The sequence below is a fragment of the Ochotona princeps genome, chromosome 11 (genome assembly GCF_030435755.1).
Source record: "Ochotona princeps isolate mOchPri1 chromosome 11, mOchPri1.hap1, whole genome shotgun sequence".
Classification (NCBI taxonomy): domain Eukaryota; kingdom Metazoa; phylum Chordata; class Mammalia; order Lagomorpha; family Ochotonidae; genus Ochotona; species Ochotona princeps.
Window position 1 is genome coordinate 23,437,105 of NC_080842.1, and position 11,677 is coordinate 23,448,781.

Consider the following 11,677-nt stretch of genomic DNA (forward strand, 5'->3'; position numbering starts at 1 on the left):
TTCTGAGTCGTGGGACAAACCTGGGACCTTCTGCTCTACTGCAGATCATCTGGGAATTATGTGGAGCCACCACATGTGCTAATCATACAGGGTTCATTCTTACCTGTTTGCCTTTTTTGGGACTCAGGAATTAATAAGATCAAGTGACATCAGTGGCAAGCCTGAGCTCCTCTGATCTGACAAGTGTTTACCCATCCATAAAACTTGTTTTTGCCAAAGTGTGCTTTGGTATGCTATGATTGGTACCTTATGAAATGGCTTCATAAAATATCTCACCTGTTTACTACAGGACAGAAAAAACATGCTTCCTAGGCCACAACACCTAACGTATAAAAAATAATCTTCTATTTCCTTTAGTGAAAATTTAATCTAGATCTCAGCCCTCATGCCTTTATGTTGATGAGGAATGCTACTTCCGATTACATTGTTATTGTTTCTAAGATCTCTCCAGAATCTGTAAGTTCTCATGATGAAATAGGAATCAATGTAACCATTGATCTTTCTCAATTTTCCTTAGCTCTCTGTTTCTACATGACCGAAAAGGCAGGTGATCTTAGCTAAACCTCGGAATCTTTAAGCCTACAGTCTTGTCTCTCACAAGTACCTGCGTAGACATCTGGGCTCTGCTCACCAGCTTTACCCTCCTTCCTCTTAAATACAAGGATAGTCTTTTCCTCAACGTTGATTTCTTTCCAAGTAAAAATAGCACAAATCTGAGGCTGGTGTAGTGGCACAGCATGATAACCTTCTATCTGTGGCACTGATATGCTTTATGTGTGCTGGTTTGAGTCCCCACTGCTCCACCTCCAATCCAGCTCCCTGCTAATGGCCTGGGAAAGCAGCACAGGATGGCACAAATTCATGGGGTCCTGTGCCCACATGGGAGACCCTCCTGGCTCCCAGGTTTGGAATAGCCCAGCTCTGGACATTGCGCCCATTTGGGGAATTGAACCAGTGGATGAAAGATCTTTCTGTTTCTCTCCTCTCTCCCTCTCTCTGTACATTAAATAAAATAAATAATCTTTAAGAAGAGTGCATGGGCCTGGCCTAGTGTCTGAATCCTCGTGCCACAACCACTGGGATCCCATATGGGCACCGATTTGTGTTCCAGCAGCTCCATTTCACATCCAGCTCCCTGCTTGTAGTTTGGGAAAGCAGTTGAGGATGCCTGAAGCCTTAGGACCTTGCACTCACGTGGGAAATCTTCAAGAAGCTCCTGGCTCTTTGTTGCAGCTTGGATCAGCTCCCACCATTCCAGCCTCTTCAGAACTGAACCAGCCATGGAAGATCCTTCTCTCTGTCTCTCCTTCTCTTTGTAAATCTGTCTTTTCAATAAAAATAAATAAATCATTTTTTAAAAAAAGAGCATAAATTATTCCTAAAATAAGTTTTCTATAAATTGCTGTGGGTGTTATATGGAAATAGTGAGGCCAAATGTGATTAAAAAAAAAAAAGATGGTATTTAACACTAATGTGGAGTGGATTACTGAAGGAACTATTTATATGGGACAAATCCTCATCCCTGATAACATTTGTAAGTTCTGGGAAAATGACCAAATATAGCACAATGCCAAGCAGGAAAAATCTTGGAGGAAGGCACCTAAAAAGTGCAAAGGCTCCTCAGTGAGCTTCATGCTTGCTTGACTTCATAAGAGGATTGACACATGAACAGAGGATACTTGCATGTCTAGAAGATAGCAGCTGCAGTTCAGGTATTTCAGAGTGACTGGGATTCAGTAGGGCCATATCTTCTACATGTTGCCACAAAGTGAGAGTTTGAAGTTACTGTGATTATTCCCTGAAAGTCACTGACTGATCCCCAAGCTGATCCTCAGGGACTCAAAAAAGTCAGGAATTGGGAGACTAAAAAGGAAAGCAGAGATTTAAGTAGCTTGCAAGATCTGGGAGGGCAAAGAGCTCAAATCCATCCAAGGAGATTGGTGAACATCTCCTGTTTTCCATTAAACTGCGAAGAAAATCATTCTGTCAGGACAAAGCCTCACAGAACCAGGGCTATCCACCAAGTGTTTGACTGTCTGCCAGCATGACATTGAATATCTTTCATGGGAAAATTATGGAATCTGCAACTTCTACTATATAAAGTTACCTCCTTCCTGAAACATTCTACCCTCATGAAAAGGTGGAAGAGCGCAGGAAATCTTTGAAACACATGCATGATTAGTTGATAACATGCATATTTGATATATTTCTTTGCAGAGTCCTATATAGCATACGTGATGTTCAAAATTCAATACAAACTTACTAGATATGCAAAGATGTGGGAAAACAAGGCCCACAATCAACAGGAAATGGAAATGCAGCCGTGATTAACCAGATGTTAGAATCAGTAAGCATTGGTTTTTAAAGCGATATTACATTTATGTTAAAAAGATTTTTTTCAAGGAAACAAAGATTGAATATGTGAACAATGAAGACTTTCAGTAGAAAATTTGAAAGTATGAAAAATTAATGAAAATGTATTTTCCAGCATGGTGACTAGATTTAATAATAGTGTATTACTTTCTTAAACTGCTAAGAGAGTAGAACTTAAATGTTCTTCTCATCATATGGACAAGATAATTAGGTGAGGGGATGGAAATTTTTAATAGATTGTGATAATCAACTCACTATATATACATATATACATATATATATATATAATTGCATGCTGTAAATACGTATCGTTTGCCCAATTATGCCTTGGTAACACTGAAATAAAATAGCCAAATAAAAATTGTAGAATTAGGGAATGAAACATCTGAGATGGAAATAGCTTTGAAGACTTGGGATCAATATTTGAGATTTGACAAATCTCAGAGGTTTGATATTTTTGTTTTTACTTTCATTTCTTCAACTTTTTTCTCTTGTTGATTTCTTCACTGACTCAGATCATACAGTAGCATGATTTTCTTCAAGATGGGTTTTGATTATCTTTTTCAATTCTTCAGCGACACATTGGTAATTCAGTAGCATGTTATTTAACTTTATGTTGCTGTAAATTTCTTATTTTTCTTACTGTTTATTTTGTTTTATGATTTTTCACTTAATGGGCTGCGTAAGTGTGTAATAGAGACTACCATAACCAGATGTGAAGATTCAGTGCAGTATGCATCTCTACTTCCAATCAAAGATGTACTCCCAATGAAACTATTAAATCTATCTTGACAATAGGATATCGAACTCTCTGCCATTGTCTATACTAAAATGTCAAGATACACTTAAATAGCAGAATGATGGATTTAGCTCTGTTTGTTAAGGACTATACTACTACAATAATATGGGGAGAATCAGTGTGTGTATGGGAGGTTTGGGGAAGAGGAAAGGGAAATCCCAGAAGCTATGGAACTATATCATAAAAAAAATAATAATACAGGCCCGGAGCCATGGCCTAATGGCTAAAGTCCTCACCTCGATATGGTCACCAGTTCTAACCCCGGCAGTTCTACTTCCCATCCAGCTCCCTGCTTGTGGCCTGGGAAAGCAGTCGAGGATGGCCCGAAGCCTTGGGACCCTGCACCCATGTGGGAGACCTGGAAGAGCTCCTGGCTCCTGGTTCCTGGCTTTGGATCGGCACAGCACTGGCCGTTGCGTTCACTTGGGGAGTGAACCATTGGACGGAAGATCTTCTTCTCTGTCTCTCCTCTTCTCTGTATATCTGCCTTTCCAACAAAAATAAATACATCTTTGAAAAAAAAAGAATAGTTTTCTCTATTTTTGTTTAATTTATCATCTGTTTTTCCCAGTATCATCCATCTCTTTCCTTTTTCTAAAATTTTGGTAAGTAGCAAAGAAATAGTGTAGTATTTTACTATTTTTAGTCATGCAATCAAAGGAAGATTTAAAGAAGATGAGGTTATCGTCAGTGTATTGCTTTCAGTAATTTCCAAATCACTACATTTGCCAGACTTTAGCTCTAAACTTAATCACCACTTCCATTGTTCACATCATGGTTTGTATTCTAACCTGAGAAATGAGGAATAAAGATCTAACAAAAAATGTTGAACTTCTCAAAAATATGATACTAAATGAAATCTAGGGGAGGCCACCATTTTGCAGCAAACTCTTGCATTAGGCCCCACGAACAGACCAAACTCTAATGGAGTCACTTGTGCTGTGTGCTATTAATCTAACATTCAAATGGACCACTTTGGGAAAAACGAACAACAGATTTTCAGCAACCTTTCAGAATGGGCCAATAATGAAGGCCCCCTGTTTAACCTTTTTTTCATTTTTTACAATACAGTTCCAGAGGCTTAGGGATTTTCCTTCCGCTCCCCCAATGTCACCCCCTGTTGTTTTCCCCCTTATTATTACAATAGCACAGTCCTTCAGCTCCAGACACAAGTGCATCATTATGCTATTTAAGTGTATCATGACATTGTATGTATAGACGATGGTAGAAAGTCCAGCATCTAGTTGTCAAGATATATTGGGAGTCCTCCTTGTACCTTTGAAGTGACAAATTAACTTTTTATTCCCTTTTTGTTTCTTCAGTCTTTTTTTTACCCATGATGCCAGCCCTCCAGCTCAGCTCATGCAAGCATCTATCCTAAATCTTAGGATGAAACAGCAACTCATAACTGCTTATAAAAGACAATCAAATATTTACAATTGTTGCGTTTTTTAAACAATACATATTATAATTTTCATAGGATAAAGCAGCAAAAGCTGATTCAAAAATTTAAATTTCTATCTACCCAAGCTGTCTTCCACTTTAGGATGGTTTATACTTTTTTGGTTAGCTATATTCATAGCTAATCTATTAAAAGAGCCAGCTAACTCTTCATCAATATTTTCAAACCATGAGGTCTATCTAGGGAAACAATTAGAGGGAATATGTAGGTAACAAGCAAATGTTGATCCTCCTAGTGCCTTGCTAATGTCACTGGGCAGCAGCAGACCACTGAAACACTAGTGCACCTGAATCCACATAGGAGATCCAAAAGAAACTGCTGACTGTTGGCTTCTGCCCAGCCCGGCTGGAGTCATTGCAGACAAATAGAGGGTGAACTACCAGGTGGAGAATCTCTCTGTCTCCCCTCAGGCACTTTCTCTCTCTCTCTCTCTCTCTCCATATATATATACATATATAATAAACATATATATATAATATATATTTAGCTTTGCCTTTCAAAATAGATAACTACATCTTTTTTTTTTTTACAAAGGAAACATTGATTATCACTAATACTTCCGATAGATTTTGATTTTTTACCACCAACCCTCTGAAGAGTACTAATGAGTATATATTCAGTACTACTGGGGTTTTCCTTATTTTGTCTGGGATCTCGGTGAGAGACTTTGCTATTCTTAAGCCCCAGTCGACAGTAACTTCTCTGTATCCTCTTGAGTCAGTGTGAAAGAAGTAGAAGAATAACTGCCTTAAATGTAACACATTTTGTCCAGTGGCTTCCTGTGTTTCTCCATCTCTTTTTTTTCTGAGGGAGTCAGGTCTCAACAAGAGGTAGCCATGATTCAAATGTGTATGAATGTGATAGAGACAACAGAACCTTGTTAGTGTGATGATTTATTTTTGTTACTAGGGGTTAAAGCAACACTTTAAAGTGTCTAGGTTACCCCAGAAGTAAATATTTTATATCCTCTCCTTAATGCCAAGAAGAAATAATGTGAAAGAAATGGCTTATTATGATAATTATTATTATTGTCTGGATTCTGGTCTACTAGATGTTTTCATATGACTCCTCATCAGAAGTCTCCATTTTCATGAAAAGAAATGAATGAAATAGGTCAAGGTGGTAAATCTAGACCATTCAGGTGAACTGTTAAGACAACTGTGAGACAAAGCATTTCAGTTCTAGTAAGCGGACACCAGAGCACTGTATTGTGTTGGGAATCTGCAGCTGAATATAGCTTTGAAGTGAACAGACAAAAGCAGTGGCAGGCTGAGAAGAAGGGACCCACTGTCAACAGCAGGAACCTGCACTGGGGAGGGAAAGGGCTGCTTTCTTACATCACTAGCTAATTCTCAACGGTGTATTTTACATTTTTATTGGTTTAGAACTGTAAGTGTCAGTTTCTGTTTATGCTTTACATGTTGAGAGATGGCCTTATGGTTACGCTTCTGTTAGAAGTGTACGCATTTAACTCAAATAGCTACCATGTTAAGCTAGCTATTTCACTTCCAGAGAATATAAGAAGTTATTCAGTGATTTTCTAAATGCAAAGATGTACGGAAAAGTCTGTAATCAAGCCTGCAAAATCAAAGTAAAGCTAATGAAGCTTACAGAATTTGCTTGTATGTATTAGAGGTGTAGAAGAGGTGCATTTAAAGGAGTTACCTTTTGGTACCTCTGGATATGGCGTATAAAATACAGAGGGTGGCATTGAAGGAGTGATTTATAATGCAGAATGGATCGATCTCTTCCCTGTACTTATTTCTTCTAGTTCGTTTTCTAGACTTCTACTTAAACAGTTCCACATACAGTTGGGTAACAACATGAAATACTCTATGTGTGATAAACACAAAAATCATTGAGCATGAGTATCACCCTAGAAACCATTTAAATAGCAAATTAGTTGTACATTGTATTCCAAAGTTACAAGTTCATGCCAATAGAATGTTTATTTCCCAACCAAGAAGTTTGCCATCTTGATCTTTTTCTTTCATTTATTTTCATGAAGAAGGAACTTCTGATAAGAACTCCCAAGAAAGCATCCACTAGGTCAGAGTCCAGACAAAAGTAATTATCATCCCGACAATCACTCATCCACATTAGCTCTTCTGAGCATTAAGTAGAAGACATGAAATACTTACATCTGTGTAATTCTGGGAGAATCTAGACCTTTCTACTTTAAAGCATGCTTTAAAGTGTTATTTTAAAACCTTGATAAAAAAATAAATCATCACTCTAGCAAAGTTCCTATGATCTCAAATGGTTGAATAGGAACCAAATAAAAGTTTCCACATTTTTGATTAAATTTACTTTCATTTTCTTAAAAGTCATTAAAAATAATAACTTAGAATTTTATAAAAATTTTCTGTGGCTAAGGATATTTTATTTTTTATAAGTACTTCCTTATTCATCAGTGATTTTAAATTTATTTTTAAATAATTATAAATATTTAGAGGCAAAACATGAGGAATATGTTTGTATATTCCTTGCAGATGCTATTTTACTTTCTTACCTTTTTTCATTACAGCACTAATTGAATGTTCCAGCACTGATTGTTAAGATCTGTATTTTCTCTGAAGTGTCTTTAAGAAGAAAGTAACTAAAACTGAAGAATCTGAAACTAAGTGCCAATGAACATATTAGATTCAGAGGAAAATTCCATGGAAATTTCACAAAAAAAATTTTTACCATGGAAGCCAGAAATGATCTTGTAAACTACGCTGGAACTGAGTTATAAAGTGATCAGATACCAGGGGCTGTTCTTACCTTTTGTAACTTGCAATATTAGATAGAGTAGCCTGCAAAAAAATTTTTTTTAAAAGTCATTACAGAGCAGATGATCACACTTACATGAGATACAAAAAAACAAATATAAGTAAGAATTGTCATTCTATAAATGAGGCAATTATGCCCACATAGTGTTTTATAAAGAGCTGTGCTGCATCATAATACTTTCCTTATGTTTGCTCAGTCCTAGAAAGTTACAAGGAAGTATAACATTTGATTATCACAGTGTTGATAATGTGGTTGGTGAGTTGAAAATCCAAATGTTTGTATGACTTATCCAAGAGTTACTCATTTGGAAAATGGTTGAAAACATTGATTAAAATTTTAGTATGCCTCATTAATTCTGTATTCATCCTCTGTTGCACAAACCAGAACTATATTGGGTAGCTCCTGGTTGTAACAATAATTCTACCTGAGAATATTCTGGAATGGTCATACACTCTTTTCCTTTAATGAGGAGTAAAGAGGAGGCCACAGGCCAGGAACAGCCTGTACAGCCAGGCCTTGCCTGCTTTCCCCATGTTTATTGGCATTGCGGTATATCAAGTCAGAGGCCTACATGGCTGTCCATTCTTCATAGACCCCACATTGAAAAATGAAAAGTTTTCCCTGGGTCTTCGGGGCTTCGTTTCTGAAGGCTTTCATGTCACTAAAACACTGATGGAATCAGTACATTCCAGGAATGTTGGCATGATCCTTGTGACGGGTGAGGGCAGGCTTCACACCTGTTTGCTTCTGTTCTTTTCTCTGCCTCAAGCTCCTGTGCCAGGAGGATCTGCTGTGCTTCTCCCCATAGCAGTGACAAGGAAAAAGCCTAAGCTGCAAAATGCTTTGCCCAACAAGTCCTATGTAATTTAACATAGTGTCCACTCAGAATCATCTGTGAACTCCTTATCTCTGTCTTCTCTCTCATAGACTAACAAATTACATTCCCTCTATGGCAAGTCTGCCCATAATAAGTGCTAAGGAGGTTTTTCCAGGATTTGTTACTAATGCCATACAAGGAATTCTAGGTGACATCTTATTTACTTATTCACCTATTGTTATTATTCTTATTATTCTTATTATTTGAAAGGCAGAATGACAGAAAGGCAATTTCCTCAACCTTATCTCCTAACACTTTTGTTGAGTCTTAGAAGAGTTTATTTTTACATTCCGTGTTTTCTCCTTGCAGATACTTGTTCTTATTTCACAAATACAACATGCTCAGTGTTCATTTTTGTGGTAGTGCAGGATTGTTAAAAATGACTATATAACTTCAAACCGTGCAAAGTAGTCTTAAAATGAATGAGCAAATTAGTAAAGCCATTTTGAAAAGCAGAAATGAGGTTCCTCATAAAATGAAAATAGGACCTAATATGATTCAGTAATTTCGTTCCTAGGTGTCTATCTGAAGGAAATGAAATCAACCTGTTGAAGAGACATCTTTTTGGTTAAGCTCACTGCAGCACTGTTCATAGCAGTTAGCAAGTGGAACGTTGCTAACAGCTTGGTTTTCACCAGCTGTTGAATATAGCAAATGTGAAACACTTACCCAACAGAATAAATAATAAGGATGAAACCCTGTCACTTGTGGAATTAAAAGAAAAAAAAACTGATCTCGTGGAACCTGAAGAAGAATGATTACAATAGTTTGGGGAGAGAAGTGGAGGTAACGGGGTGAAAAAAAGGTTAATTCATTAGTATCAAGTTATGCCTAGACTCAAGCAAGAAATTCTGGAATTGTATAGTATAGTACAATGGTTATGTCAGCAGCTGTGTACTCTGTACATGTGTGGGTTTTTAAAGCCAAAGAAAGATATTGTATGTTCTGCCAAAAAGAGATAGTAAACATTTGAGAAGACATATATGCTTATCTTGAATTGAACATTGCACAATTTATACATTTATTGAGACCTCACGTGGTACCACAAGTAAGTAATTCTTAAGTACCAGTTACGTTTTTTAAAAAGAAATTAGTGAGGAAAATAATAATTGTTCTGTCAGCACTAACAATATTTTCATAATATTAATGGTTTTCATACTATCAGCTACAAATACGTGAGGGAATAAAACTTTTTTAAAACTAATATTTACTTATTAGTCTGCAATTAAATCACTAACAATTAATGATTTTTGTCCCTTGGGACAGAGGTTACCACTTTTTGTGATTTAGCTTACAATATGTTGTCTCTATGAACGAATGTTCCTATTTCTTTCTAAGTTTGGATAAACCTTAATTCCGTGTTTGGATCAGCTTCCAAGCAGTTAGCCACTGTGTTTTGAATGTCTCCAAGAACTCCTTCATGTGAATTATCTTGCCGGTATTACTGCTTCAGGGGCATCAGGATTCTTTTCGTCACAGACATTTCATCTACATCAAATGTTTAATAATTATCATATCCACTTGCCTTAACTAATTCTTAGAATCTGTATGTAGATTTGACATCAGGATTCTTTTTTGCTCTAGCAACTTTACAAGATAAGTTGATATTAACCATTTTTAAACAAATTTCTGAAATCAGCCTTTCTGGCTGATAAAATATTTCTCTTCCTCTTCTCATGTAATTACTATTTTTCATTTAGAAACCAGCAGATTATGACCTGACTGCTATTAAATTAATTTTTTATTAGACTCTTAGCTGTAAGTGCATCTGTTCCTAACACAACTTAAATTAAAAAAATGTTTAAACAAGTTTCCCTAGTTTTTAAATACTCATTGGACTTTTTAAGCATGATTTATGGATATGTAGCCACCTGGGGATCTTTGCTACCACCACCTTCAATTCTCCTAATCATATTCAATTTCACTGCCTGTGAAAATTTTTGTTTCTTTGCTCTACTTTCATCTTTGCTGAGAAGTTTTTTGTCCATGATTATGAAATGGTAAGTCCATTTATCCTTGCACCCTGGAAACTCAAGAGAAATTTGAGGAAAGGAAGATAGCCAATCATCCATCAACATATTCTCTGTTCATGGACTGTGATCTCGTGCCAATCAGTACAGACTTTCAAAGAAGTGATGTGATTGGTTATTGATCATGATGTGTACCTGTTATGTCTTGGTGACTACGGACAAAAGAGCTAACAGATTAGTTTGCACGGTGTTTTTTTTTTTAAGATTTATTTATTTAAAAGGCATTGATTGTGACGCAGTGAGACAGCGAGATAGAGGAAGAGATCTTCCTTCTACTTGATCACTTCCTAAATAGCCACAATGTCTGGACTTGCCAGTAGAAGCTGGAAACCATTTATTTCCCAGGTACATTATCAGGAAGCTGAATTAGAAATGGAACAGCTAGAACTTGAACCAAAGCTCTTATGGGATGCTGGTTTCGCAGACGGTGGCTTAACCAGCTGCACCACAACTTCTACTCTGCACAGTATTTAATTACTCGCATTTAATGGTAACTGAAATTTGAACTAGGTGGCTGATGACTAGAGCTGCAAGTTTAGTTGTGTGGCTGATATTCACAAATATTGGAACCACGTGGAAACTGCCTGTATTTGCCCAATTTCAACAAGAACCTTAATGATAGCATGTAAACTGTTTGGATACACTCGCTGTTGCCTCCAATTTACATTTTGCTATATATTGCTTCTCTGTTATTTCCTCTGTATTCTTTGCTGTTTTCTGCTTTGCTGCCCGATATGTGTATGTATAAGAGGGGTGCCGAGAGCTTGTTAATGTGGCCTTAACTGCTACGTGATCTGACCTGGACTTTTTTAGAGAGCACCCTCTGTTAATACCTGCAAGTTTCCCTGGGGACATTCTTCAAGTCTCCCTCCTAAACTTTCCTGTCTGTCTGCTAGGAGCTGTGTAGGGAAGGCAGGGCCAGGATCTTTACATCAACTTCCTATTAACTTCCATATTTTCAGTTTGCTGGCTTTACTCTCCAGCTTGCTAATCTAAAGGCCCTCAGCTTTAGTCTCTCCAGAGGACACCTTGTTTTCTCCCAGGCTTAAGGAGGGACAAACCTACCATCATCTTCATATAGGCCATCAGTTCCAGAGTGTATCAGGGCTTGTAGAGTTGTCTGTGCAACTGCTTCTTGCATTTCCCTACTGCTGATTTAGAGTTCAGATCTCTCTGTTTACTTACTGTTCTTCATTTTACAGTTTTCTAAACTCACTCTTTTGACCCATTTGTCCTTCTTGCATTTAAAAAAAAGTGCTTTATTTAATCGAAGGGCAGAGAAACACAGGAAGACAGATACAGAGGTCTACCTGCTGGTTCACTTCCCAAAAGCAAGAGCCAGAGGTGGGCCAGGTCAAATC